Consider the following 27127-nt stretch of genomic DNA (forward strand, 5'->3'; position numbering starts at 1 on the left):
GAGGGAGGGAGGGAGGAAGGAAGAGAGAAAGAAAAACTCTTGTAAGTAACCTCATGAGCTTAATTAAACATGCCCTACTTTGTATTATGATTAATATTAAGTTACAAGCTCCTTGAAGACAGGAACTTCATTGTTTCTTCATAGATTATAGATTTAGAGCTGGAAAGGACATTGTAGGTCATCCTATTCTAAGATCTTATTCTGAGTTCTGTTCTTTCTTGCGATGTGACTTGCCAGCCCCTTCATTTTATTGATGTGGCTCAAAGCAATAAGGTGACTTGACCAGAATCACACATCTAGTGACGGGCAAGACCTGAACATAAGGCTTCTGATCTCAAACCAATGCTCTTTCCACTATACTAGCAAATTTCAAGACATGTTTATTGGGTTGAAAAATTGAAGTGAAAGGGCATGATTTTTTAATGTGAGCGGGGATTCATATGTAGGGTGACTATAAATAGGTTTGTCTGTGATGTCTGCTACCTGACTGAATATGGTGCGAAGTTTCCTAGATCTAAAACTGGAAATGATCAAGGATGTCATCTAGTCCAACTCTCTCATGCTGAAGATGAGGAAACAAGAAACCCAGAGAGGTGGCATAGTTTGCCTCAGGTCATACAACTGATAATAAGTGGCAGAGCCTGTTATTTGAACTCACCCCTCAAGTTTAATGTTTTTATCTCTGCATAAAACAAGCCAGATAACCAGGTCTGAATAAATGAGCCACGACTTCTACCTACTAACACACTCACGCACTTACACCCCTTTTTTTCTGGTGGCATTTGGCATGAAGAAGTGAGGGAAATGTGCTCAAATACACACACCCCTTTTATTTCTGGTAGTGTTTGGAATAAAGTGGGGGGGGGGCTCCAATACACACATACACACAACTCCTCTTTTCTGGTGGTAGAAGAGTCGACCTGGCTGGAAAAAAAAGCACAACAAAAACGACTTAATATTTGGATGAAGGAATGAGGGGAATGTGCTCATATAATAAAAGTCCACAGAAGCCTTGGCAGGCTTAATTATCTTTTCCAGTCAGAAGACTGCAAGACTCCAGTGGAGCCATGCCATTTACTAGCCCTATCACAATGGGGGAGTCACTCCACTGTCAGTCGCTACACTTTTCTAGCCACAGTTCCTTCCCCTGTAAAATGGCCATGATTAAAAAATAATAATAATACACACGTGCCTTAACTCCGACAAGCTGTACAGTGTGGTTTAGTAAATAGAGTTGGCCTCCAAGACTGGCAGGTTCGAGGCCAGCCTCTAGCCCCCTCCCAGTCGTGAGACTCTGGACAAGCTGCTTAAAGTGCCTCTAAGAGCCTCTGTGGAGATGGGAAAATATTCGCATCAGCAGCATCCCACTTTCGAAGTAAACGTCCATTAAAAAAAAATACCTTAGAGGGAGAGGTTGCTGCCAGGAGGGCACTTTGCCAGGTACCAGGGCAGGTAGAGTCTTCCTTTAAAGAAAGGGTTGAAAAGTTGGTTCAGTGACCTTCTCCCTGCAGACTAGAAGAAGGTGAGTGAAGGAAGGAGAGGAAGGGAGCCCAGGGATTGGCCGCCAGCCAGACTGACAAACAGCCAACTTCCTCCTCCTCCTCCTCCTGCTCCTCCTGCTCGTCCATCAGCCTTAGCTATAATGGGGCGGGCGTACTTGTGCCAGCCCCCCATCCCATTGCCCGCCCCCTCCTCGTCTCTGGGAAGGAGGAGGAGCCCGGATGGACCCCGCCCTCGCCGGGGTCCCCTTCTCGGATCCCTGGCTGCTTGGCAGCAGCAACGGCGGCGGCGGCGGCGGTGGCGGCGGCTGCAGCAGCAGCATCCAGTGGCCAGTCCCTACCCTTTACTGGCGCGCTGCGTGCCCAGAGAGCAGTAGTGCTGTCCCGCGGCGGCGGCGGCGGCTGCAGCTCAGGAGTCAGGAGCGCGGCTAGACCCGGCCGGGCAGGGCAGGGCAGGGCAGGGCAGGGCTGGGCTGGGCTGGGCTGGGCTGGGCATAGCTTAGCTTAGCCCGCTCTGGGGGCTCCCTGCTGCTGCTCCCGCCCGCCTGTCTTCCTGCCCCGGGTGAGTCTTGACTATTTGTTGCTCGGGACGAGTGGGGGGAGTGGGGGTAGGGAGGGAGGCATGGAGATGTTGGGGAGCATTGGGGAGGGCGCTAGGACCGGGGAAGCGACTGAGATTCTGTTGCAAGGGGAACCCCAAGCTCATTCGGGGGGAACGCCCTGGGCGGGTGCAGGGAGAGGTAACTCGGCCATGAAAAGTAGTAGCTTGGGTGGGGGGTACGGGAGGGGTGTGGCTCCTGGGGAACCGCGGTAAAGGGTTCGTCCTAGGAAGGAATGTGCACCGTGAGAGTTTAGCTTGAGGGATTGGGGGCGGGGGGAGTCGGAATCGGAATGGAAGTGCCAAGAGCAGGGGAGATCGAAGTAGCAAGATCTGGAAACTTAGAAGTGCGAAGGAGATGGGCAGAGCCCCGCTGGATTTAGTGATGGTTTTCACTGACTTAAGGTAAGGGGAATGGGGTCTGCGAGGAAAGGAGTTACTTTATATGACTAGCCCGGGCAAAGCCCAGGTAAAGAGAAGCCGGTGGTGAATCTCTAGGGCATCTGCGGACGTCCCTGGCTTTCTAGTAGGGGAGGATCCCACTGCACCAGCCCGGCCCACTACTTGAGACGCCCCTACCCCCACCCCTTCTCCTGAGACCTGGATCTAGCCTGTTCTTTCCCCTTCTCTGCATCTCTCCAGCCATCTTTCTAGACCCAGTTTAAGTGTGAGCTTACTTGGAGTCAGAGATGGACCAAATAATCTCTAAGTGCCCGTGTGGAGACGGAAATATCTGCACTAGGAACGTCCCGCTTTTTATGTAAAAATACATCAATAAAAAACCCAAACTACCTAGATAGTTTTCTACCTCAGGTATTTTCACAAGGCTCTCCTCTTTATAATTCCACCTTTGAAATGAAAACTTTATGGGAAACATATGAACTGAAGTGAATGTGAGAAAGTGTATGTAGACATGGTATAATGGAAAGGCTTGGATTTTTGCTGTTGGAGAACCTGGGTTCCAATTTCCAGCCAAACTGCTTATTACTGGATGAGCAAGCCACTTAACCTCACTACTTGTGAAATGTGTATTAGACAGAGGTTAAGGACTGGACCGGTGATTTCATTGGTGTGAGTAGGTCCTGGGGTGGAACTTCCTCTACTAAGGAAGGCTAACACCTGTTACTTACAGTGTTAGTGAGGGCCTCAGAGGCTAAGTAAATTGCCCAGTCAACGTGTGTCAGAAGCAGTACTTAAAAGCAGGTCTGTATTCCTGTTTCCAAAGCTATCTACAAAGAAAGCTACTTTGCAAATGTCTATAAAGCCAGTTTTCAATATGCACTTGTGGATTATCTGTATCTTAGTTTTGATCCTGAATCCTCTCCCCAGGAGCAAACATTCTGAGGTTCCCTCTCTCTACTGCCCAATCATTGTGTTCTTAGGGAATACAAACTCATTTTAACATCAGTCTAAACACATAATTAGGAAGTTAAAGCTACCAGAGGATAATCCTGTACACAAAGCATTCCAAATTAGTCAAATAGAAATTACTTCAATTGACCACTTTTTGAATTTTTTATGACATTGCTCCAATATGGTTATTGGAGATCAGACTTAGAGCTAACTGTATATTCAAATGGATGGTCCTTTGTGTCCTGTATTCTACCACTTATCAGCTACATCCTGGGTAAATGACATGGAGAGCACTGGTCTGGGTCTGTTCAGGGTGGGGCATGAACTGAGAAATGAATGACTGGGAATTGTATATATGTCTAAGCCCTTTGGATTGCCTGTTGTTTGAATTAGCCACACTCCTCCCCTTTGTAATTTGAATAATCAGAAGTGTTCTTTTCCCTCTACCCCTTCTTTCTGTCCCTCTCTGTCTCCTGTTTCTGTCTCTGTCCCTCCCTTTTCTCTGTATCCTCTTTCTGATCTGTTGCATTGTCTCTCTCTCCTCTCCTTATCTCTGTCCTTCCTTTTCACTCTTTCTGCTTTACTGTCTGTCTTGAATACAGGGAATGCTTTCCCAATGTCTGGCAGGTATTAAAACTGAAACTCAGAATCAGGAACATGTCACATGTTGATCCATATACTTTGTTAAAGGGGAAGGGTAGTAATTCTGGCAATGGTTTTTTCCTTGGCAGTATGTCCCTGAAATTATTTTATTTAAGTAATTGGAAAATGTGATTTAAGTAATGGGAAAATGTGATCTTTTCTTTTGGAACATGGCTAATGTGCCAGTGTTTTGCATGACTGTATATATATAATAAGTATCATATTTCTTGCTTTATCAGTGAGTATGGAAGGTGGAAGGAGGCAGAAAATGTGGAACTAAAAATAAAAATTAAATATAAATTTTAAAAAGACATTTCATAGATCTTTGAGGAGGGCATTCTATTTTGTTAAATAAGTCATACTGAATCCATTAGTTAGAATCATTTGCCAAATCTGGGTTGTACTACCCTGAAATGTTTATTAATTTAGCATTTCCTCTTTAATTTAGTTCTGGAAACATTTAAGGACCTATTGTACACTGAATACTTGGATAGGTGCTGGAGAAGAAACCTAAGTTGAGAGAAGCATCATAAAGCAGTGAGAAAAATAGTGCTAATTTGGAATCAGAAGACCTGGGTTTGAATCCTGCCTTTGCTTCTTTCCAGTCTGTGTGATCTTGGAAAAGTAATTTCTTCATCCCTCTGATTTATTGTTTCCTTGCTGATAAAAAGAGGGGTAGAGACAGAATGATATGGTGGAAAGATCATTAGGTCTGGAGTCAAAGAGTCCAGTACTATCACAGATTTGATACTACCTTCATGGCCTTGGGCAAGTCTCTTAAGCCTCCCTGGGCCTTAGTTTCCAGATGTGTAAATTGAAATGGAGTTAAATTAAATGATCTCCTAAAGTCCGTTCCAGCTCTAAATCTGTGATTCCCCCAATTGGACATAATATATGGCCTTTTTTAAGTTGAGATTTTTTTAAAATTGAAAAATGTAACAAGCAAAACTATGCGTATTGTTGTTGTTCATTGGTCTTTTTCAACATCTAATGCTATATCGGAAATGGATGGTTCCTCTAATTCTTCAATTCTAGTTAAGTTAGGTGTTCCATACCTATTGATAATTTCAGCTAGTCTTGTTTAAGTCTTCCCTTTCCATTGTATTATCTTCTTCCCCACTTTGCTTCTCTGGAACTTTCCCTTCTCTGTTCTTCTAACATCAGCCCTTATCTCTCTCTCATTTCCATTTCAAGTTGCTTTTCTTCCTTTTCAAGTCTCTGCCTCTTTTTTGCACACAGACTCATAGCTGATATAAGAGCCATATGTCTATAATCACAACAAAACAATACATAGTAAGTGTCAATACATCCAGCATATGTGATTTCACTGGTAGGGATTGCAGCCAACTAACTCTTATAGAGCTGTTGGAAACTTAAAAAAGTTAAATGATTTGATCAAGATCACTAAACCATTCTCTCTTCCATCTTTGTAGGCCTACATCCCATTGGAGAATAATATGGCAGCCAATTCTAAACTTTGTTAAGTGTTAGGAGCAGGATTTGAACCCAGATTTTTTGAACTCCACAACCAGGACACCATCCATGATAATCCATTTCCTCTTCATGTTTTATGTACTACAGAACAAAACAAAATGCAAAGTCTTGTAAAGACTAGTGGGAAAACCGCTTGAGCTCATGAGAACAAATCTAGATAAGGTACAGTTATATAGTAACTTGAAGTTTTAAACAAACATATTAGAGCTTAAACATTCACACTGAGCATTATTTTCTTTCATAGAAGTCAGCTCAGGAGACTGTACACTTATTCCAGCGATGTTGCTATTGCCAAAAACATTTTTTGAATTCCTCTTTGGGAATTGTTTTAGAGCCTTGGAACATATTATTTTGGTTACATGTTTTTTAAGTTTGAGTTGGAGGGGCAGCTAGGTGGCACAGTGGATAGAGTGCCAGATCTGGAGCTGGGAGGTCCCGGGTTCAAATATGGCCTTAGACACTTCCTAGCTAGTCACTTAACCCCAATGGCCTAGCATTTGCCTTTCTGCCTTAAAAAGTTGTTAATAAGACAGAAAGTAAGAGTTAAAAAAATAACTGAGGATCTTTTGGAGCCAACTCCAGCAAATAAAATTAGTGACCAAACTAGTTTATAAATTTAGTGTTACCATAGAAAAATGAGAATAATTTTCTTGTGTACCTAAGAAACAGGATGTGAAGGTAATTGTGAAATAGGATTTCCCCTAAGGCTCTGAGCAATGGCAGCATCATCACTGGAGTAAGTATATGATTTAGTCAATTGATAACATATATTAAGTACTTACTACTTAATAGTAGTAATAGGCACTTACCTTCCTTAAGTGCTGAGGATACAAAAGAAGCAAAAAAAAACAAAAACAAAAACAAAAAAAAACCAGTCCCTGCCCTCAAGGAGCTTTTCTAATGGGAGAACCAAAAAGCAAATAAATATAGACAATACAGGTATAAATAGGAAATATAGTTTGCCAAGTTTGCTTTGGAGGACAACATCTGTTAGATGCATATTCTCTGGGCTTGATGAGAAGCAGCATGCCAGAGTCAGGAAGACCTTTATTCAAGTGTTTCCTCTTAAACATACTAAATAGGTGATGGCAAGTCTATGACACGCATGTCAGCACTGTCATACGTATCCATTTTCAATGGCACACGGCTGCATACAGAGAAGTATGGGGCTGCATGCGGAGGATGAAACATATGCTATATTGTAGTGTAGACACTCCGTGCACTATAGATGACAATTCTACCTATATTAATTTACTTATTTTGGTTTATTAAATACAGTTATATATTACAATTACACATTTTTGTTATTTAAACTATAAATATCACAAGATTATGATTTTTTTTTCTCGAAGTGACACACTACCCGAGTTATGCTCGTTTTTTTGGTGAATCTTGACACACCAAGCTCAAAAGGTTGCCCATCACTGTACTAAATAAACTTGTGACCCTCTGCAAGTTAATTTCTCTCTATTGCCCCAATCAACTCTCTGAGTAGAAAGTACAGATAAATTACCAGGCTGATTGGGGAAATATTTATAGGGAAATATATAAGGAAAAATTCCTTAGGGAAGCAGTGGTACAATGGAGAATAACATTTAGCCATGGAATCAAGAGGACCTGGTTCAAATCCCAGCTCTGATGTTTATTACCTGTGTGACCTTAGGGATGTCACTTTCCTCATTCTGAGTTGACCCCTGAGGTTTCTTCTGAGTCTAGGTGAATGATTCTAGAGGGTCACCAAGAAAAGAGCTTTCCTCTGTCCTCATTCTACTTTCTCTGCTTTAGTCAAACAGCTGTCCCTATTGTGCAGATATATACATAATAGCCAAAAAACAGATTCCACTCAAACTGGATGCAAGGAAATCCATACAAGGAAATGCATGGAGATTGGTTAATGTACATTCCTGAGATTTTGGATGATAATTTATCTGTAGGAAGAGGAATGGCCTAGATAATTTTTGGTGGTTTATTCTAGTCACAATATCCTGTGGTTGTTAAACTGTTAAGATTTTGTTTCTCTTTCTGTCTTTTTCTACATTTCCCTATCTTTCTGATATTTGCAGATTGTGAGCATAACCAATTTGTCACTATTCTTACATCTGAATGCACCTCTGGTACCTTGTAGAAATTTATCATTTTCCCCAAAGTTCACATTGTCTTCAGGAACAATACATTCCCTTGGAAATAGGCCTTGCAAGCTGAAGCTGAACTGGGAACATCTTGTTTTCATGCTCATGGCCACTGACTAGTTTCTAAAGGGTGATCTGAAAAGCTGCTCTTTTTGAGAAGTGATATTATTTTGAATGCAGAGGCTTTTTTTCAATGGGACACATTTTTTAAAAGTATGATTAGAAATTGGCAGTGTTCTGGCATGGGAATAAACATGGTAGGGAAGAAGGGGAACAGAGAATCACATTAAAAAATTAGTCCTGCCAAAAAAAAAAAAGTATTTTTTGCAGTTCAATGAAAATATTGTTCAAAACAAAAAAACTGCAGTCCCCTTGGCAGACATCGAAAGAGATGATTCCAGTTTAATTGAGGTTTTTCTTTTCCTCTTTTTTTTAAACAATAAGGAAACAAAACCAGAATTTTGATTCTGATTCCTTGCCAAATATCAGATTTAAAGCTTTTAAAGTTTTCCAGTTTATGAGTGTTATTCATGTAATAAAGGGCTGAGAAGGCTGTGGTGAACTTCTGGAAAAATATAATAAATTTCTTCATTGCATCACTAAAGACTTGGGTGTTATCAAACCAATGATTATGACCTCCACTTAGCCCTCATTATTGTCTATGGATGTTACCCATTGGGCCAGTCCCTCCATGGAGAAAGAATTCTTGCATTTTCTCTCCTACTCTGGCATTATGGGAATCAAGGACAATTTGAATTTCAATGCCCTTTTGCCTTTTTTTTTTTAGCTTCTACCTCAATTTCCTCACAAAGACTAATTTGGCAGGACTAGTAACTTTTATTCAGTTTATCATGTATTTTTCTCTTTGAATTAACTCTTACCAGATTCTTTTGGAAGGCTCTGCTGTCCTATCAAATGCAGATATTATTTGTCATTAGTAGCTGTTTATCACCTTCCTAATTTTGTCTGCTACTTTTAAGTACCTAGGAGGACATTTTAGAACAAGATCCAGGGACCTCTTTCCTCCTATTAATAACTAGATTCTTTATGTCAAAATGCTGCATTTCTCAGTCAGGTTTTCTTTCTGGGAAGTTGCTTGAGAAATATCACCTTTTGGTTATACTGCTGCTGAATTTAGATTCCAAGTCTATCTATACAGGATCAAAAATGTTGCTGGAAGGCTTTAGACTCTATCTTTTGCTTGATGTATAGGAAGATATTAGTAAGGAAAGAAGGAATGACATTCTACCTTCATCCCGCCATACAGTGCTGTTGTTTTTTTTTTTTTTCCAGCTAGGCGTACAATTGGTTGGAGCATACCATGATAGTTGATATTAATCCTTTGTCCAGAATATAAGACTTTCATGCCTGGGAACACCCAAGTTTCCATCTCTAGACCTTTGATTGTTCCACTGTGATGGTCTCTACCCATGGCACTACCCATGCTTTCCTTGACCATATAATAGACTTGGTTAGAAGTTGGGATGGAAGGCTGGGGATAGGATAGAAGACAACTTGGCAATTTTTCTCTAATCTTAGATCTCTAAGCAGCATTTTAAGGAAGTTTACTTTGTTTATTCTAAAATTTAACACATCTCCAGCCTTGTTAGATTCCAAACTCAGAGGACCTGGATCCAAATCTCAGAACTTCCACTTATTGTCTGTTTAACTTTAAACAGGGCAGGTAGGTAGCACAGTGGATAGACCTGGAATTAGGAAGACTCATTTCCTGAGTTCAATCTGGCCTCAGATACTTACTAAGCCATGTGACCCTGGGCAATAACCCCATTTGCCTCAGTTTCCTCATCCATAAAATGAGTTAGATAAGGAAATGACAAACCACTCTAGTATCTGCCAAGATGGGGTCATGAAGTGTCTAAGCAGACTGAAAAGTGACTTAACAACAACCTCAGACAAGTCATTTAACCTCTTTGAGACTCAGTTTTCTAAACTGTAAATGGGGAGTAGTGTGTGGACTGGGACTTATAAGATCATTTCCAGCTTGAAATCTATGATCCTGTAAATCTCCAAGTCTTAAAGGGGGTCCTTTTCTCTTTTCATCCCATTTTAGCTCTGTCTTCATTGCTTTTCACATTCTTCCAGTACACCTGAGAACCTTGTAGAACATGACGAGCTATTCTTAGGCAGGGGAATATTCCTCTGTTTTCAGGAGTTTAGAAGTTGTCTGTAAATTCAGTGTTCTTTAATACTGCAGAGATAATAGGATTTTGAGTTTGAAGGACATTAGAGATAATCTAGTCTCTTGTTTGGTCCCATGGACCCCCTTTGGCAGCCTGTGTCCTCCTTCTCAGAATAACATTTAAAAATTTGTTGTTGTTAAGACATTCAGTCGTGTTCTACTCTTCATGACCTCTTGGACCATAGCTATCCATGGAGTTTTCTTGGCCAGGTTCCAGACTGATTTGCCATTGCCTTCTCCAGTGGATTTTAAATTTGCATTTTAAAATGCATATAATAATAAAATACATAGGATTACAAAGGAAACCAAATATAATGAAAGTTATAAAAATAATTTAAATAACAAACTCAGAAACTTTGGAATAAGAACTCCTGATCGATTTCAACTGAACCATTTAGCAAATGAGACTGTGGTGTTAATTCTAAATATAGAATATTATTAAATATTGAACTCTAAATGTTGAAACAGAGAACCTATGAGTACCAAGGAGCTGCTGCTTTCTGCTTGACTTAGGCTTTGGCTCTTGGGGCTCATGGGGCCATGTCCTCAGGATGTCAGAAGGTGCATGGAGGAGTGATGGTCCAGAGAAGGGGGCGGTAGCTGTTTGGCCCCTTTTTATATATGGCGGCCTGGAGCCCTCTAGTGGTGAGGGGGGGATGCAGCTGGATACTGACAAATCTTGTTCATGGGAGAAGTCCTACCCTTGGTTCTGCAGAGTTTGTCTGATGTGTCTAGAGCAGCTCTTAAGGAGAGGAGAAATCTCAATTCCAAATCCTCCCACTTGAGGTGTTGGTGGATTCTCAAAGTTCTGGGGACTCAGGGATTCCTTGCTCTTTGGGAAGACCTGTATTACCAAGCTGTTTAAACAGGACCTTTGTGGGGAGGATCTAATAAAGAATCTCGTCTTCAATCTTTGCTTGGATTGAAGACGAGATTCTTTATTAGATCCTCCTCAATGGTTTTGGAAGAACTCTTCATAGAAATAGGGCTCGGTTTGCAAGTAGATAGTCCTTCTGATCTAACCAGTGTCCTTGTCATTTAGTATGCTCAGTTTTAAGCATCCATACAGTAGGAGCTCTAATTTATGGTTGGAGAATCAGATATCATATATATGATGTGGCATTTAGAAAATTTCCCACTGAAAACAGGTTAGTTAACTGGAAAGGATCATTTTCATGATCCATAAAATTTCAGGTCAAATCAATAATTTCTTATCATCATTAAATTGGTTTCTGTACAATTAAAGCAATTTTTATTTTAAAAAGCACTTATTAAATATTTGTTGTCTGCCAGACCAGTGTTAAGCACTAGGGATATAAGGAAAAAGCAAAATTCTGCCTTTGTGGAACTTCCATTCCAATGGGGAGATAATATCCATATATTCAGAATAGGTTATTTGCTAGATATTTTTCTTGGGATGTTTCATAAGCATAGGATCATTAGAGATGGAAGGAATCTTGAAAATCATCCAAACCAACCTTCTCCCTTCTCCCCATTTTACAGATGAAGAAAAGGACACAGAAGTTAGGTAGCAAGGAAATGTCTGAGGCAGGATTCCAACCCAGGTTTTCCTGACTTCGGTGTCATAAAGAGGTCCATTTTCTTTTCAGAGAAATAAGAAGTTGCTCTGCCTTTGGATATTAATTAATTAATTCAACAAGCATTTGTTCATTTAGCACTACTTTGTAAGCTTTACGTAAATGCTAAAAATATGGCTGGAGAATGAAAGTGTATGTGTGGTCATGTAAAAATGTTCACTTGCTCCCCATTGCTTCTGGGATAAAAATATAAACTCTTTTAAGGTCCTCTACAATCTGACTGCCACCTACCATTCTGACCTTGTTTGAGATTCTACTTTCAAGCCAAAGTAGGCTCAAAACTTTGGTTTTCCACTTCACTATATTTATATAAGCAGTCCTTTCTTCGGATGCTAGATGGCGCAGTGGATAGAGTCCTGAGCCTGGAGTCAGGAAAACTCATCTTCCTGAGTTCAAATCTGGCCTCAGACACTAAAGTAGCGATGTGACCCCTGGACAAATCTTTAACCCTGCTTGCCTCCATTTCCTCATTTGTAAAATGAGTCAGAGAAGGAAATGGCAAACTAGTATCTTCGCCAAGAAAACTCCAAATGGAATCATAAAAAGTCTGAATAACAACAAAATCACTCCTGAGTTCTACAAAGCCCAGTTGGGTGTCACCTCTCCTTAGAGTATTTCCTGATCTCCCTTCCCTTTTCTATCCCTGGCTAGTGTTCTTTCCCTCTATAAATCACTTAATCTCCTTGGACTTCAGTTTTTCCCTCTATGTCATCTTATGATGCTCCTTCTGCTATTGTTTTTACTTTGTGTGTCTGTCATTCTTCTGAGTCTCAGCTTTCTGCCCTGTAAAATGAGGGATTTGGGCTAGGTGACCTCTATGTTCTAAATTATGAAAAAATATCAAACCAGATCTCTTCCCTTCCCCTGCTGAGTCATTTCCTGAGTTTGTAACAGCCCCTAAACTAGAGCTGTAAGAATTTAAGGAAACTAGAGTTTCTGTGATTGGGCATCATATTTTTAGGTGATTAGGCTGGGGGTGAGATGGCGGGATTGATTCCTCTTGCTGAAGAGTACAGTGTCTAAGAAATGGCAGCGCCACTCATCCTTGAAGAATGGTGGTGACCCTAGTTAAAGAGAATGAAATCAAAGAGTCATGAATCCTGCCCTTTGCATAGACATTTTTCAGCTAAGTATTTTTTCCTGTGTGGGCTGAGATTCTTTGATGCGTTTGATGTCTAAGGAGCCTCCTTGTTAAAGTGTGTAGCCAGGAAATGCAGGGAGGGGCTGAACCTTTTAGAGCAGGGGTCGGCAACCTTTTGGGCCGTGAGAGCCCTACATTTTTTAAAATGTAATTTCGTGAGAGCCGTACAGTACTCACAGTGCACCCTCCTGTAACAGCGCCTGAAAAAAAATTGACTTTATGGCTCCTGCAGAAAGAGCCATACATTGCCGACCCCTGTTTTAGAGGAACAATGGCAGATGTCAGACGCTGGCATTTGGGTACCCACTGCCTTCCATAGACCAGTCCATAGATTCCTTTAGAGTCCATAGATAGGTTTCATGAGCTTGAATGGAAGAAAAAAAAACCCAAAACTTCATTTTTATTGGTCTCCTTTATAATCTTACGTCTTTTATTTTTTATTTAAAAAATAAACACCTTGTCTTCCATCTTAAAATCAATACTGCATTTTGGTTCCAAAGCAGAAGAGCATTAAGAGCTAGACAATGGGGTTAAGTGACTTGCCAAGGGTTACACAGCTAAGAAGTGTCTGAGGACAGATTTGAACCCAGGACCTCCTATTTCTAGGCCTGGCTCACTGAGCCACCTAGCTGCCCCCATGTCTTTAATTTTATGCATTTAAAAGGCATATTCCTCTGAGATATTTAATATATAATATTATAGAAATACAATGTAAATATATAATATTTAATATTATAATAAATTAATATAAGGCATAACAAATATAAGAAATATAACATTAACATTTTAATATTATTATCATATATTAATATATAATAATAAAATGAAATGAAAATATGATAAAATATGTAATATAAAAGCAATTCCTTTGAGAAGGAATGTGTAGGCTTTATCAGACTGCCAAAGGGTCCAGGATTCAAAAAAAAAGTTAAAAACTCTTACCATAGTGTTTGTAAGAGGGAAATATCCCTCTTACATGTTAAAAAAAAAAAAGAACCTGTGCCAAAGTCTTTCCCTAGGAAAAGAAAATGTATTTAGGTGAGCACTATTATTGTTTACTTTCTAAATTTTTATTCCTAAAATTATTCTAAAGAAAGGATGAAAGAAGAGAATATAAAGACAATAACAAAAATATAATGGCCATAGAAAGTATAGATTTCTCATTCCCTCCCTACTTCCCCCAGCAAGTCTAAATCTGTCCATTTAAATGTATTGTAATGAATGATCCCCCTCTTTCTTATTCTTTGGATATACTTTTTTTTTAATGAGGGGGTGGGGCAGATAAGTGACTCAGTGGCTTGAGAGCCAGGAGATCCTGGGTTCAAATCTATCCTCAGACACTTCCTAGTTGTGTGACCCTGGGCAAGTCACTTAACCCCCATTGCCTAGCCCTAACCACTCTTCTGCCTTGCAATCAAAACACAGTATTGATTCTAAGACAGAGGTAAGGGTTTACAAAGCAAAACAAAACATTAGGGTATGAAATCACTTCTTAGGCATTGGAGAATCCTAAAGCACTTTAAAAACCAGGAGCTTCCGTGGTCTGCTAACAGGGTGGATGGGAAGTGGTAGCTGCATAAGTGGCTTCACTCTACCATCTGATAGAATTAAATACTGTTTTTGACAGTAGGGCAGTTTGAAGGGGGGAAGATTCTGTTTTCTCCATGATGGGATTTAGCTTTTAAAAAATGGGATTCATTGCATTATTCCATAGGTGACTTGGGTTTTATTTCTGCCTTCAATGATGTTCTGTTCTTGTAGCCTCCTTCTCTAACAGTGGCCAGATCTGACTCAGAGGGAATCATGCCACAAACTGAGTCACCATGACCCTTTCCCTTGGCCTCTGGCAGCTTTCCATCTAGCTGGGACATCATTCCTACAAGCTTTTTGCTGCTCTAGAGAGTCACTCTGGAAAAATGGAAGCTTAGGGAAAAGAGGGGGATGTGAACACACAGGAAATGTGAACTAGAGATAGAATACAGGGAGCTGAAAAGGGTAGGAGACACCCAGGGGTGTATAGAAGCCTGGTTCCTAGCAAATGAACCATGGATAAAACAAAAGCTTAACCCATGAGAGCCCAGTGTCTCAGGGGCTGGAGTCCAAGATTCTACTGGGGTTGAAGTAACAATGATAGTGGAGTCCAGGTGTCCTCTGGTGGAGAGATCAGTGTGAGCTGAAGACATCAGGCTCCATGCTTCTTATGAAGGATGTGAGATTGAAATCTTCCTTCATCAAAGAAGGGATCTGTGATCTCATGGATCTACATGCTTCTTCTGATATTGGGTGCTTATCTTGAATCACACAGATTGCAATATAGGCATTATCATCCCACAACACTTGTCCGTGTTCCCCTCAAAATGCCTTGCACATAAGAAAGGGCATTAATAAATGTGTTTTCATTCATTCACTCTCCCTGTGCATTTTCCACAGGAGCTCTATCCACCAGGGTGGAGAAGGCAGAAAAGTTAGCATTTGATAGGACCAGCAATAGATATCCATTGTGATTAGGAAGTGTGAGGGGGAGTAAAATGATGAAAACTGTGAGTTAGAAAATTTTGTTTGGTAATAAGGGTATGGCAATTAGAGAAGAAAGAGTCGTGATGCAAGGGGACCATCCAGAGTGCTTAACCGGGAAAGTGGAAGAGATAAAGCAGTAAGGGATCCTGAAACTGATGGGAATGGTAAGAGAAAGCTATTGGGGGTGGGGGTTGGAGGGGGTTGTGGCTGGACAGATGTGGAATAGGGATATACACGCAGTATGGCTTTTACTCAGCACTGTACTCCTTCTTATTGAGAACTGTCAGGGAGGGTAACCATTGATTGCACCAGGGACCAAGGTCACTCCACCACCATTAATATCACTTGTTACTTAGACAGTGACCAAAGAAAGCCTTATCTATAAACACTTTGTAAAGTGCTCCTTGACACTTGAATGCTTCCAAGGTTTGACACCTGAGCTGATCTAGTCTTTCTTGACGTAGGAGATCTCAAGTGACTGAGGTGCAGACGAGGTGAGCAAAGCCAGAGGTGAAACTTGGCTTGGGAAGGTGGGAAGCTTATATATATAATGAGAAAATCTCCATTGATGCCCCTTGTCTATAGGATACAGTTCAAACTGATCAGCCTGCTATTTAAAACTTTATATAATCTGTTCTGTCTTACCTATCCAACTTTATTTCTCACCGTTCTCCTTCCCTAAGTTTTCATTCTTGTTGGTCACTTTTCCTCACATTCTCTGGAACACATTCTGTTTGTTTCTATAATCCAATGTTTATTTATGTTGTCATTTCTCTCTTCTAACTTCTGCTCCCGTCCCACCCTTAAAAGGCCCTTACCTTTCTCTTGAGCCTATTAAAAAGTCCCAACCATCATCCAAAGTTCATTTCAAGTCCAACAACTTCCATCATGTTCATTCTGATTATTCTAGCCAAAACTGCCCTGTCATTTCTCTTCCTTCTCTAGTACACACCCTGCTTTCTTGTCCTCAGACTCATCTCCATTCTGGACTGCCTCCTGGGATTCGGAATGTTCTTTCAATGTTCTTTCCTCTTCAGCCTTAACACATTCAAATCTTTCACTGTGATACCCTCAGTACAAAAGATTCCCAAGAGATTGAATTAATTCTAGGACATCGCAAAGATCTAATTCTATTCCAGTTTAGGATTTAAGATAGGCTTTAAGGTAATAGGCAGACAAACAGATCAACAAGTAGAACAGGAAGTAGGTAGGTAGGTAGATAGATAGATAGACAGACAGCTTGAGTGATTTTTAAGCTCTTGTTACATGTCAGGCACTGTGCTAACTTTTGAGGCTACAAGTAAATAAATACCAGTAAACAAGGCAGTCCTCACACTCAAAGAGCTTGCAATCTTTTTTTTTAAACCTTTACCTTCTGTCTTAGAATCAATACTGTGTATTGGTTCCAAAGTAGAAGAGCCATAAGGACTAGGCAATGGGGGTTAAGTGACTTGCCCAGGGTCACACAGCTAAGAAGTATCTGAGACCATATGTGAATCCAGGATCTCCTGCCTCTAAACCTGGCTCCCAATCCACTGAGACACCTAGCTGCCCCAAAGAGCTTATATTCTAATGGGAAAAGACAGCAGAGAATGGGGAGAGGGAACTGGGAAGGAGAACACGGCAGCTATTACAGAGGAGGAGAAGATAGCAAGAGAGCTGAGATAAAGTGAAGCATGGCTGGGACCCCTCCTGAAATAGCTTGGATCCTCAGGGTAATAGTTATTACTGGGTGAGAAGGCAACCATTGAGAAGGGAGAGAAGACAGTATCTTATCCATGGATTTAGCACTGGGATCAGTTAAGTTTCCCAGAAGTCCAAGAGCAGCTACTAGGGCCATTTTAGCCTTCTTCAGCTTTTCCTTCTAAAATGAATAGTTGGAGCCACCTTGGAACTAAGCCAACTTGGAGGCTCGGAGCAGAAGAGTGGGTAGCATTTGCCCTGCCTTCTGAACGCCAACATATGCCATCTTATAACAGTGACATTTTATCCAAACCCTTTGCCTTAGAGAAGTACTTGACAGGCTAGAATTTTTCTTGAGGGAACAGGGTGCCCTGTTACCCTATTGCTATGTGAGCATGTACCATTTTCATCCACATTTTCCTGCCTGGTGACATAGTGAAGAAAGATCTGACCTTGGATAACTTATTTCCCTTCTCTTGGTCATAGTATCTGTAAAATGATAGGATTATATTATCTCTAAGGTCATATACATGTATAAATAGATACAGAATAATTATTTAAAATTGAGAAAGACAGAGATTAAGAGACTTTCCCAGGGTCACTAGCTATTAAGTGTCTGAAGCCAGAGTTGAACTCATGCCTTCTGCCTCTGCCCTGTGCTCTGACCACTTGGCTATCTAGTTGTACAATCCTGAGTAAGTTACTAAATCTCACCTCTAAGACTCTTAATTCTAAAACTGAGTTGCAGAGAAGGTATTGCATTGATAGAGGGAGTTTCCTAGCCCAGGAGTTCTCTCTCTCTCTGACAGTGAAATCACAGGTCCGTTGTTTCTCCTTAGCCTTATGCTTCCTTGTCTCAGCCCTGCGCCATTCCTGTATTATGTTGGTGACTTACTCCAGCCAGGACACTTAGCCATTCTCTATTTTGTAGATAGCATTTCTCCTCTGAAAGGGACTGCATTTTTTTATATCAAATCCCCAGCATTGGGAAACCTTTGTAGCAAATATATATAATTAAGCAAAACAAATTCCCATGTTGGCCAGATCTGAAAATCTGTGCCAAATTCTGTACTTTTCCTTAGGATAGTGAGTACCTTGCTTTATTATTGGGATTAGACTTATTTTTAGGGCTCAGCTTATTCACAGTATTCTAGCAAAGTAGGGTGTGTGTGTGTGTGTGTGTGTGTGTGTGTGTGTGTGTGTGTGTGTGTCCACCATGAAGAGTGCCTGAGTGTCTTCATATCTGAGCAACTTGACACCCTTTTCCTCAGGAGTCTGTGAGAAGACCTGCTTATTACCTTTCAGAGTAGCCAGGAAACATGGTGAGGCGTGGGTGTGTTAAATTTTTAATTGACATTTTGAAGTGTAAACTTTCAAAAGATACTGATGCAGATACTAGGGGAAGCAGCCCTAGATAATGTATCAAAAGACAGCAGTTCAAATTGTGGTCTTTTTTCAGACTGTAACTGTGGAACAGTTTTCTTCCCTATTCTTTTCTTCTTAAACCCTTCTCTTATGTCTTACAATCAATACTAAGTTCTGGTTCTAAGGCAAAAGAATGGTAAAGGCTAGATAACTGGGGTTAAATGACTTGCCCAGGGTCACACAACTAGGAAATGTCTAAGGCCAAATTCAAACCCAAGATCTCTCATCCCTAGGTTTGGCTCTCTATCCACTAAGCCACCTAGCAGCCCCTTACTTCCCTTCTCTTGACCTCAGATTCCTCATCTGTAAAATGAGGGGTTTGGAGGAGGTGATGCCTAAGATCATATACATATATGTATATTAATATTATATAGTGCTTACTTTGTACCAGATGTTGTGCTAAGTACTTTACAATTATCATCTCATTTTAAAACAAAAGCTTGAGAGGTAGGTACTGCTATTATTATCCCCATTTTTCAGATTAGGAAATGGAAACAAACAGACTTCATGCCTGGTGCTCTTGTCTACTACTGCCCCAATAAATACAAGGGAGTAAAACACCAAAGAGACAGGGGGAGAGGGGGGGTATGGTGGGGTTTCTTAGAAGTTGGGGATCAGAAAGAGACTCATGTAGAAATTCCTTAAACTTTTCTTTATATTTTTTTGAAAAATATAATCTTAGGTTCCCTCATGTGAAAAATGAGGGGTTTGGGATGGGTGACCTTTGAGGTTTCTTCTGCTATGATCCTATGAAAATCTTGAAGTATTGTTCAATATCATGAGCCTTAGGCAACATCTGCATAGAGGGAGCCTTGTAGGGGGTATGACTGAATTAATGAATGAATGAAGCATTTCATTAATCCCTTACTATATGCAAAGCACTATATTAAATGCTGGAGATACAAATAGAAAAATTAGAAAAATGAAAACATTGGGGATAGCTAATGGCTCAGGAGATAGAGATGGGAGGTCCTGGACACTTCCTAGTTGAGTGAGCCTGGGCAAGTCACTTAATCCCAACTGCCTAGCCTTTATCTCTCTTTTACCTTAGAACCAATACTTAGTATTGATTCTAAAACAGAAGATAAGGGTTTAAAAAGAAAAACAAGAGACCTCATATTCTAACTAGATACTTAGTGCAGTTTTTTAGCTACAAGTCAAATGGAAAAGTCCCATGGTTCTTAGAGTGCAGGAGCAAAAGCAAGCTGGTGATGCTTCTTCTTTAATGCCATTTCCACAGATAAAATGCTATCACTTTTCTGCTGTTGAATCATTTGTTGGTGCTGAGGACTTTGGGTTGCAAGAACTTTCTTTTCCTCAGTAGGTAGGTATGGCCGTGGAATGGAACAGGGGCCACATACAGGGGAGGCACTGATACCATAGATGTGGTCATTTTGGTTTACATCTTCACTGAAATGTGGCAAAATCTTAGAGCAAATAGAAGTTGAAGTGAACATAGGTGTCTACATTTTTCTAGTAGTCACACCTGAAATGATGGCTAAGATATTTTAGTACCCTCTCTCCATCTAGTTGGAGAAACTTAAGCTAATAGATTCTTTCCTGAGACTAAAGAATAATTCCTATTCAAGGATGTTGTAAAAACAAACAACTTTGGACTTGGTGATCTCTTGGGATTTTTTTTCCCAGAAACAAAGGAAATAATTGGATCTGGATTCCAAAATCCAAGGTCCTTTTTTCATTGAGTGCTTTGAGGAAAAAAAGGAAGGGAACAAGCATTTAATAAGTACTTGCTATTGCAAGGCACTGTTCTAAATGCTTTACAAATATTACTACCACTGTGGGAGATAGGTGTTGTTATTATCCTCATTTTATAGACATGGGAACTAAGGCAGGAAGACATTAAGTGACTTGCCCAAGGGCACACAAACAGTACATAGAAGAACTGGAATTCAGACCCCTTTCCACTGACTCCAAATCTGGCACCCATTCTACTTCTTCACTCTTGGAAATATATTCTGAGGAGATTGAGGGGTTGCCAAATAGATTTCTAGTTTTATTATTTATGTTCATCATATCCTATTCCTCCACCATGTTATGATTATAATTATCTTGGGAGACTGATTTTTGGTAAGAATATAAGTTTATTGATCATATCAGGCTAATTGGTTAGGCCAGCATCATAACCAGTAAAGTGATATAGTTGTCTCTTGAAAACCAGGCACAACCCCAACTGGGTCAGGCATCCTGATAAAGAGATTTTTAAGAGCTCATTATCAGCCCCTCCCTAGAACATACTAAGACATCTTTAATTGGTGGTTGTCAATTAAGAGATGATTCATCAACTATCTACCTCTCCAATCCCCACCTCTTGGCAACAAAAAGAACCATGGTCCCTTTCAGTCATTAAAAAATTCTGTTTAAAAGGAGGACATTCCTTGGGATCCCAGTGGACAAAGAAAATGCAAAAAGCAGCAAACTGGATGGTTTCTCTGACCCAGATCCCAGACAGAGGAATACACAATAATTCTCCCAAATATTATATAGGAATTAATACAGTATGTGAAAAATAAGTTCTTATGCCAGCCATATGCCCAACAAAAACAGTAAGGAATGATCGATCTCTCAAGACTTAGAGGCCTTTAGCAGTAGTTGTCCAAATTATCAATCTTGGCAATACATTATAAAAAAACCTTCATTTTTCCTAGACCGGAAATCATTGCCACTTGATATCTGCTGAATGAACTGTGTAAGTTGATTTGAGACTGGTGCTAGTTCCTATGATGGAGGTAATTAGACCACCCAGACTTAGAGGAAATTTTCCAGCATTTGGGTCTTTTCCCTCTTCCCCCTTCCATACCCCATCTCCTCAAGATTTATGAGACAATACTAAAGAGAGTCACATAAGATGGGAAGAAAGGAATGGGCTGGAATCTGTACCTGCACTGATGAAGTCACAGATCCACCAAGGTATTGAAATACTCTTCCTGCATAGAATCAGTGGAGGCAATTGGATAGCCTTAAAAAGTATTCAATATCCTTGAGCATCTCTTGTAACCCTAAGTGACTGGCTCTAAGTTTTAATCGGCTTCCATATGCATGATGGTATATCCATACCATCATATATATTCTTGATGTCAACATAAGATAGAATTCATAGAAGTTACCATCCAGTCTTCTGAAGGGCTTCCTTCTAATTCTAGAGGGCAGGTTCTTTTGGAGCTAACATCAGATATGCAGATATACATTGGGAGAGTAGTCATGGATGTCTGGTCAGCCTAGGTAATTAGGGTAGTTCAAGGGATAGCCTTGGTTTAATTTTGTCTGGGGATGAATGGGCTCATAAAAAGACTGAAAATTCTCTACTAAAATGAAACTTCTTATAAAGCTCCTAGACCTTCAAGATGTTTCCAGAACTGTCTGTGTCTCTGTGGGATCCAGGAACTGGGGATGATCCTAGATGTAGGCCAACCTCATGTGACTCTATGGACTGAAAGAGAACCCTTCCTAGCTAGCTCTAGTTTGGGTTAAGGCCATTTGGGTTGTGCTAGAAATAAATTAATTTCTAGTTTAGAAAGTTGAAACTCTAGGAAAAGCACTACTTAGTATTCTATTCTTCATGTATTTGGAAATGATAGAACAAGGAGAAAGCCTAGGAATTGCCAGCCCTGGAAAAAGAGTTGATTTGACATTTTTTTGGAGAACATTCAAACTAATGGAGAAGTAATAAAGATTACTCAGTTCCTTCCAAACCAGACTAAATTAACCACTCCCTAAAAAGAATTTGAAAGAGAATACCTGTCCTGCAAAGACATACCTCCTGAGTTTAATGAAAGGTTTACTGAAAGTCAATTTTCTCATGTTTTTCCCCTGGTGACACTAGTCCAAGAATCATTTCAATGTGCCCTTACTTGATTCTAAAATTGGGGTTCTTAACGAGTATGTCAATTTACACTAGTGTGCTGGCAATTTTGCAAATGTGCCATGATATTCTTCCCCACAACGTGTGACTTCCATAGCCCAAACCTTTATTCCAGCTGCCCTTTACTGCTTTCTCTTCCAGAACTGATGTTGGGATTATCACAAGAATGACTCTGTAGAAGTGCAGAGAGTCTTGGAGAAGTAATAAAAAATTTTTAAAATTAAAAAAGAAAAGATGTTGAGGGGGGGAGAGAAGAGAGGAAAGAGGCAGATAAATACTAAATCCTCCAAAAAAAAATCTGGAGGCCCAGATACTCCAAAACCTTTTCTCGTTGCAAACCTAAAGTTTTGTGTACTCTAATTCTTTATGGTAAAAAACATTGTCTCAGAAGAAAAATAATTTGAGCTCCACTGTTTTAAAAAATCACATCTACCTTTCCCTTTACTTTGAATGAAGGCTATGGTTTAGTGGGTTATATGGGGTGTTCAGGGAGGGCTAGCACCTCTCTTGTATGGCTTGCTGAGCCCTTTTCAGGGCTGCTCATCTGCCTTTGGTCCTGTCATCCAACACTCACCTGTGTCTCCAATCTGTTCTAATGGCCATGAGGGTGGCTGAAGCAAGTACTGTGGAGCACATAAGAGTGTGGTCAGACACTGAAGATGCCACAGCCATCACCAGTCATCCTAACTCTTGACTTGCACTAGACTTAGATGCTGGAAGAGAGAATGAGACTGATAACCTTTTTTTAAACCCTTACCTTCCATCTTGGTACCAAGGCAGAAGAGCGGTAAGGGCTAAGCAATGGGGGTTACGTGAATTGCCCATGGTCACACAGCTGGGAAATGTCTGAGGCCAGATTTGAACCTTGGACCTCCCATATGTAGGCCTGGCTCTCAATCCACTGAGCTATCCATCTGCCCCTTGATAACTTTGTACGACACTGCTTTGCTTAAATCTAATTCATGTACTAGGGAAAACATCAATCCAGGATGCCTCTGGCCCTTTTCAAGAAGAAAAAATGAACAAAAAATAATGGTTTAAAGCAGTGATGGGCAAACTATAGCCAGTGGGCCAGATTCAGCCCCCTGAAGTATTCTATCTGGCCACAGGACATTATTCTTAATCTGATGAATACAATGAGTAGGATACAATACAATGAAACTTCAAAAGAGGTGCCTTAGAAACAGACTGACAGACAATCATTTCCTTTTCTTTGGCCCCCTCTTTAAAAAGTTTGCCCATCACTGGTTTAGAGGAATTAACAATGGGGTTTGGTGAACAAGCTCTTATTTTGACTCTTCTATTACTTCTCTGTGATAACTTGACAAGTCACCTGGGTTAAGCCTTAGGTTCCTCATGTATATAAATAAAAGGTTGACTAGATAATCTCTTAGAACTTTTCAACTTTCTAACATGCTAATGAATAATCCTTTGATGACCATGTACTACCTTTATTGCTAACATAGGTCTTCTCTTGTAAGAACATACGGAAAATTTCATAGTACTATGGCGGCAGCAGTGGTGGTGGTGGTGGTGGTGTTGGGGTGATGGAATGGGAGTAAGTGGAGAAGATTTAGAGACCACTTCCCTGGTTCCCTAGAGAAAGATGAGTGAATAAGCCTAAATGGAAACACACACACACACACACACACACACACACACACACACACACACACAATTACAACAAGGTAAATTGAAAGATGACTTTAAAACAAATAAAAACAATAAAAAATTAAATTCTTTGTAACTATGATGATCTATTCTGACTCTGAAGAAAATAGGTATGAGGGTTGAACTGTGAGTATGGAGTCTTGCATATGGTGTCAAAGTCGTTTTGTTCATTTTACTGAACTTAAAAAAATATTTGGTACAAAGGAAAGCTTGCTAAGTAGAGGAGGAATCTATTTTTAAATGATTGTGCTAAAAACAAAAGACATCAATAAAATGAAAAGAAATGGAGGGAGGAAAAAGAAGAGGAAGATTGGTCAGCTGATGATTAGCTCCTTGAGGGCAGGGACTTAATTTCCCCATCAGGGCTTCAAGTAAAGCACCTACAATCAAGCTGTCCTTTTTTGTCTGAGGGTGTCTCTAGGAAGAGAATCTGTGGATGCCAAACATCAGTTAGGGCTGCTAAGATTAGGGGTTTTATTTTGCCAGTATTAAACTAATGCTTAAGAAATCTTAAAACCAAAGTTCATTTCAGAATGCTCTGATTTAATAGCAAGGTTTGGCAGTCATGCTTTTTCCTTTTAGAAGTTTCCCATGATTTGGAAAAAAAATTATAGCCCAAGTAAAGTAATTGGATTGGCTAAGCATTTTGAATGTGGCTAGGCTTTTAAAGACTCTACAAACAAGTGGGTTTGGAGGGATTTTTTAGATGTGCACTTTCACCCATGTAGTTTCATCTGAAATCACCTCTTTCTCGATTTTATTCTCTCTTGCTTTCCATCTCCTTCTGTGTCAGATTGAAAGAGATGCCAAATAAATCACTCCATTTGTTCCTGTTATGTAGGTACAGCCCAAATAATTGAACCCTCCAGAGGGACGAATAGAGAGTGAGTCTAAAATAACCACTCTGTAAATGAATGCAGTGTTTGAGTGGATACCACGGACCCCTTTGTCAGGGGGGAAGAATTGAGGCAATGGAAATTAAACTGTACAGGCGCTGACCTTGGCTTTTCTGGTAACATTAAGTGCTTGTCTCTTCCTAGCCCACATGATCACTGGAACTTGCCTACGAGATCTTTCTTGCTGGTACTGAATCCTTTGTTTTCAAAAGCACCCAAAGCCCTTTTGAAGCATTGTAGAGTGGCCTTTGGACTTTAAAAATATTTCTTAGAAGTTTGAATAATAACAACATTTGATAAATTTCATTTTGCTAGCTTAAAATTCTTAAAGTAACTCCTGATTTAAAGGTTTTTTTTTTAACCCTTACCTTCCATCTTGTGTATTGGTTCTAGGGCAGAAGAGCAGTAAAGGGCTAGGTAATTCGGGTTAAGTGACTTGCCCAAGGTAACACAGCTAGGAAGTATCTTGAGTCCAGATTTGAACCTAGACCTGGCTCTCAATCCACTGAGCCACTTAGCTCTCCTGGTTTTTTGGGACCTTTCTTAGTATTGCATTTTAAAAACAACTTCAGCTGAGTCTCAAAGTAATTTGACTCATTTTGTTATGCCCATTTTTAGATTGAGACACTGAGAGTGAGAAAGGTTTCTTGTTTGTTTCTTCTAAGGGTGATCTGTACTCTATCTCTACTTCTTCATAGTCCATATTCCAAAACACCCTCCAATGAGGTTTCTCCTTTGACCACTCTACTGAAATTGTTTTCTTCATGGACACCAGTGGGCATTCTAAATGACAAAATACAACAGTCTTTCATAATCCTCTTTCTTCTTGATATATCTACATGATATGATTTCTTTGAATTTATCTTCCAGGGCAAATAGGTGGCTCACCAGATAGAGAGCCAGGCCCAGAGTCAGAAGATCCTGGGTTCAAATTTGGCCTCAGATACTTCCTCGCTAGAAGCAAAGCTTCATTCACCTTTGGGTCTCTGGTGCTCTGACTCTCTGCTGAGGGCTAATTAGATCTACCTAAGGGATTGTAGCAATTTACCTACTATGTTAGATTTCTATTTCCTTATTTCTTCTACCTCTTCTCAGTTGTAAATAAATTCCCATAAAAGTCAAATTTGACTTGAAGTTATTCCTTAATTGAGGAAATTTCCCCTGGAGACCAACTTTTAATATATTCAACCAAAAAACCCTTTCTCCCCCTTACATACCCCCATCTTCGTTAGTAATCTGGGCTTGAAACTTGAATCATTTTTTGACTTTTTCTTCTCCGTCATTGCTCCTCACATCCAATGGGTTGCCATGACCTATGAACTCTATGTTCCTAGAATCTCACACAGGTCCTTCCTCTCCATTGATGCTGCCTTTCCCCTTGTTTACCAGTGTCCCACCCCTGCCAGGCAGGCTGCACGAGTCTCTCCACTAGTCTTTGTGCTATCATCAGGCCTTCACCTCTTAGTCTCATTGCTGTCAAGATAATCCTCCTAATGATCTAACCCAGTGATGGGCAAACTACTATGGCCCATAGGCTAGATGGGGGGGGGGGAGCCCTGAAATGTTCTATCTGGCTGCAAGACATTATTCCTAATCCGATGAATACAATGAGTAGGATATAATACAATGAAACTTCAAAAGAGTTGCCTTAGAAACAGACTGGCAGATGAGCATTTCCTTTCCTTTGGCCCCCTCTTTAAAAAGTTTGTTCCCCTGTCCAAAAAAAATCAATAACTCCTTATTGCCTCTAGGATAAACTGAGAACTCCTTAGAATGGCATTTTAGCACTTCTAACACAGCTTTGATTTACCAACCTTATTTCATTCTACCTTTCTTTTTACCTCTTATTTTTATGGTCAGGTCACATTTATGCATGCTTTCTTTTTTTAAAAATTATATATATTTTTTCCAAATTACATGTTGATACAATTTTTTAAAAATCTCTTACCTTCCATCTTAGAATCAATACTGAGTATTGGTTTCAAGGTAGAAGAGCAATATGGGCTAAACAATGGGGGTTAAGTAACTTGTCCCGAATCATACAGCTAGGAAATGTCTGAGGCCAGATTGGAACCCAAGACTTCCCCTCTCCAGGCCAGACACTCTGTCTATTGAGCCACCCAGCTATCCCTCGATACAACTTCTAATAGTCATTTTCTGACATTTTCCAATCCATGTCCTTTCCCTCTTTCCCTTTCCTCCTCCCTCCCCCAGATGGCAGGTAATATGATATTATACATGTAATACAATTTCCACATTTGTCATGTTGTGAAAGAAGATATCTTATCACTTATGAGAGAAAAAACTCATGAAGGAGATAAAGTGAAGAATGGCATACGTCGATCTGCTTTCAGACATCAGTTCCTTCTATGGCGGTGGATAGCCTTTTTCATCCTGAGTC

The 27127-nt window shown here is 40.2% G+C and overlaps 1 protein-coding gene across 1 annotated transcript in view; it reads left to right on the plus strand.

Annotated features, from left to right (window-relative positions):
- The first annotated feature begins 1980 nt into the window (after window positions 1-1980).
- PAQR8 (progestin and adipoQ receptor family member 8) overlaps window positions 1981-27127 on the plus strand; it is a 57826-nt gene continuing 32679 nt past the window's right edge. The window contains exon 1 of the mRNA XM_044673382.1: window positions 1981-2061. The gene's annotated coding sequence lies outside the window, so the exon portion shown is untranslated. The remainder of the gene's footprint in view (window positions 2062-27127) is intronic.

The sequence above is a fragment of the Gracilinanus agilis genome, chromosome 4, assembly GCF_016433145.1.
Source record: "Gracilinanus agilis isolate LMUSP501 chromosome 4, AgileGrace, whole genome shotgun sequence".
Lineage (NCBI taxonomy): Eukaryota > Metazoa > Chordata > Mammalia > Didelphimorphia > Didelphidae > Gracilinanus > Gracilinanus agilis.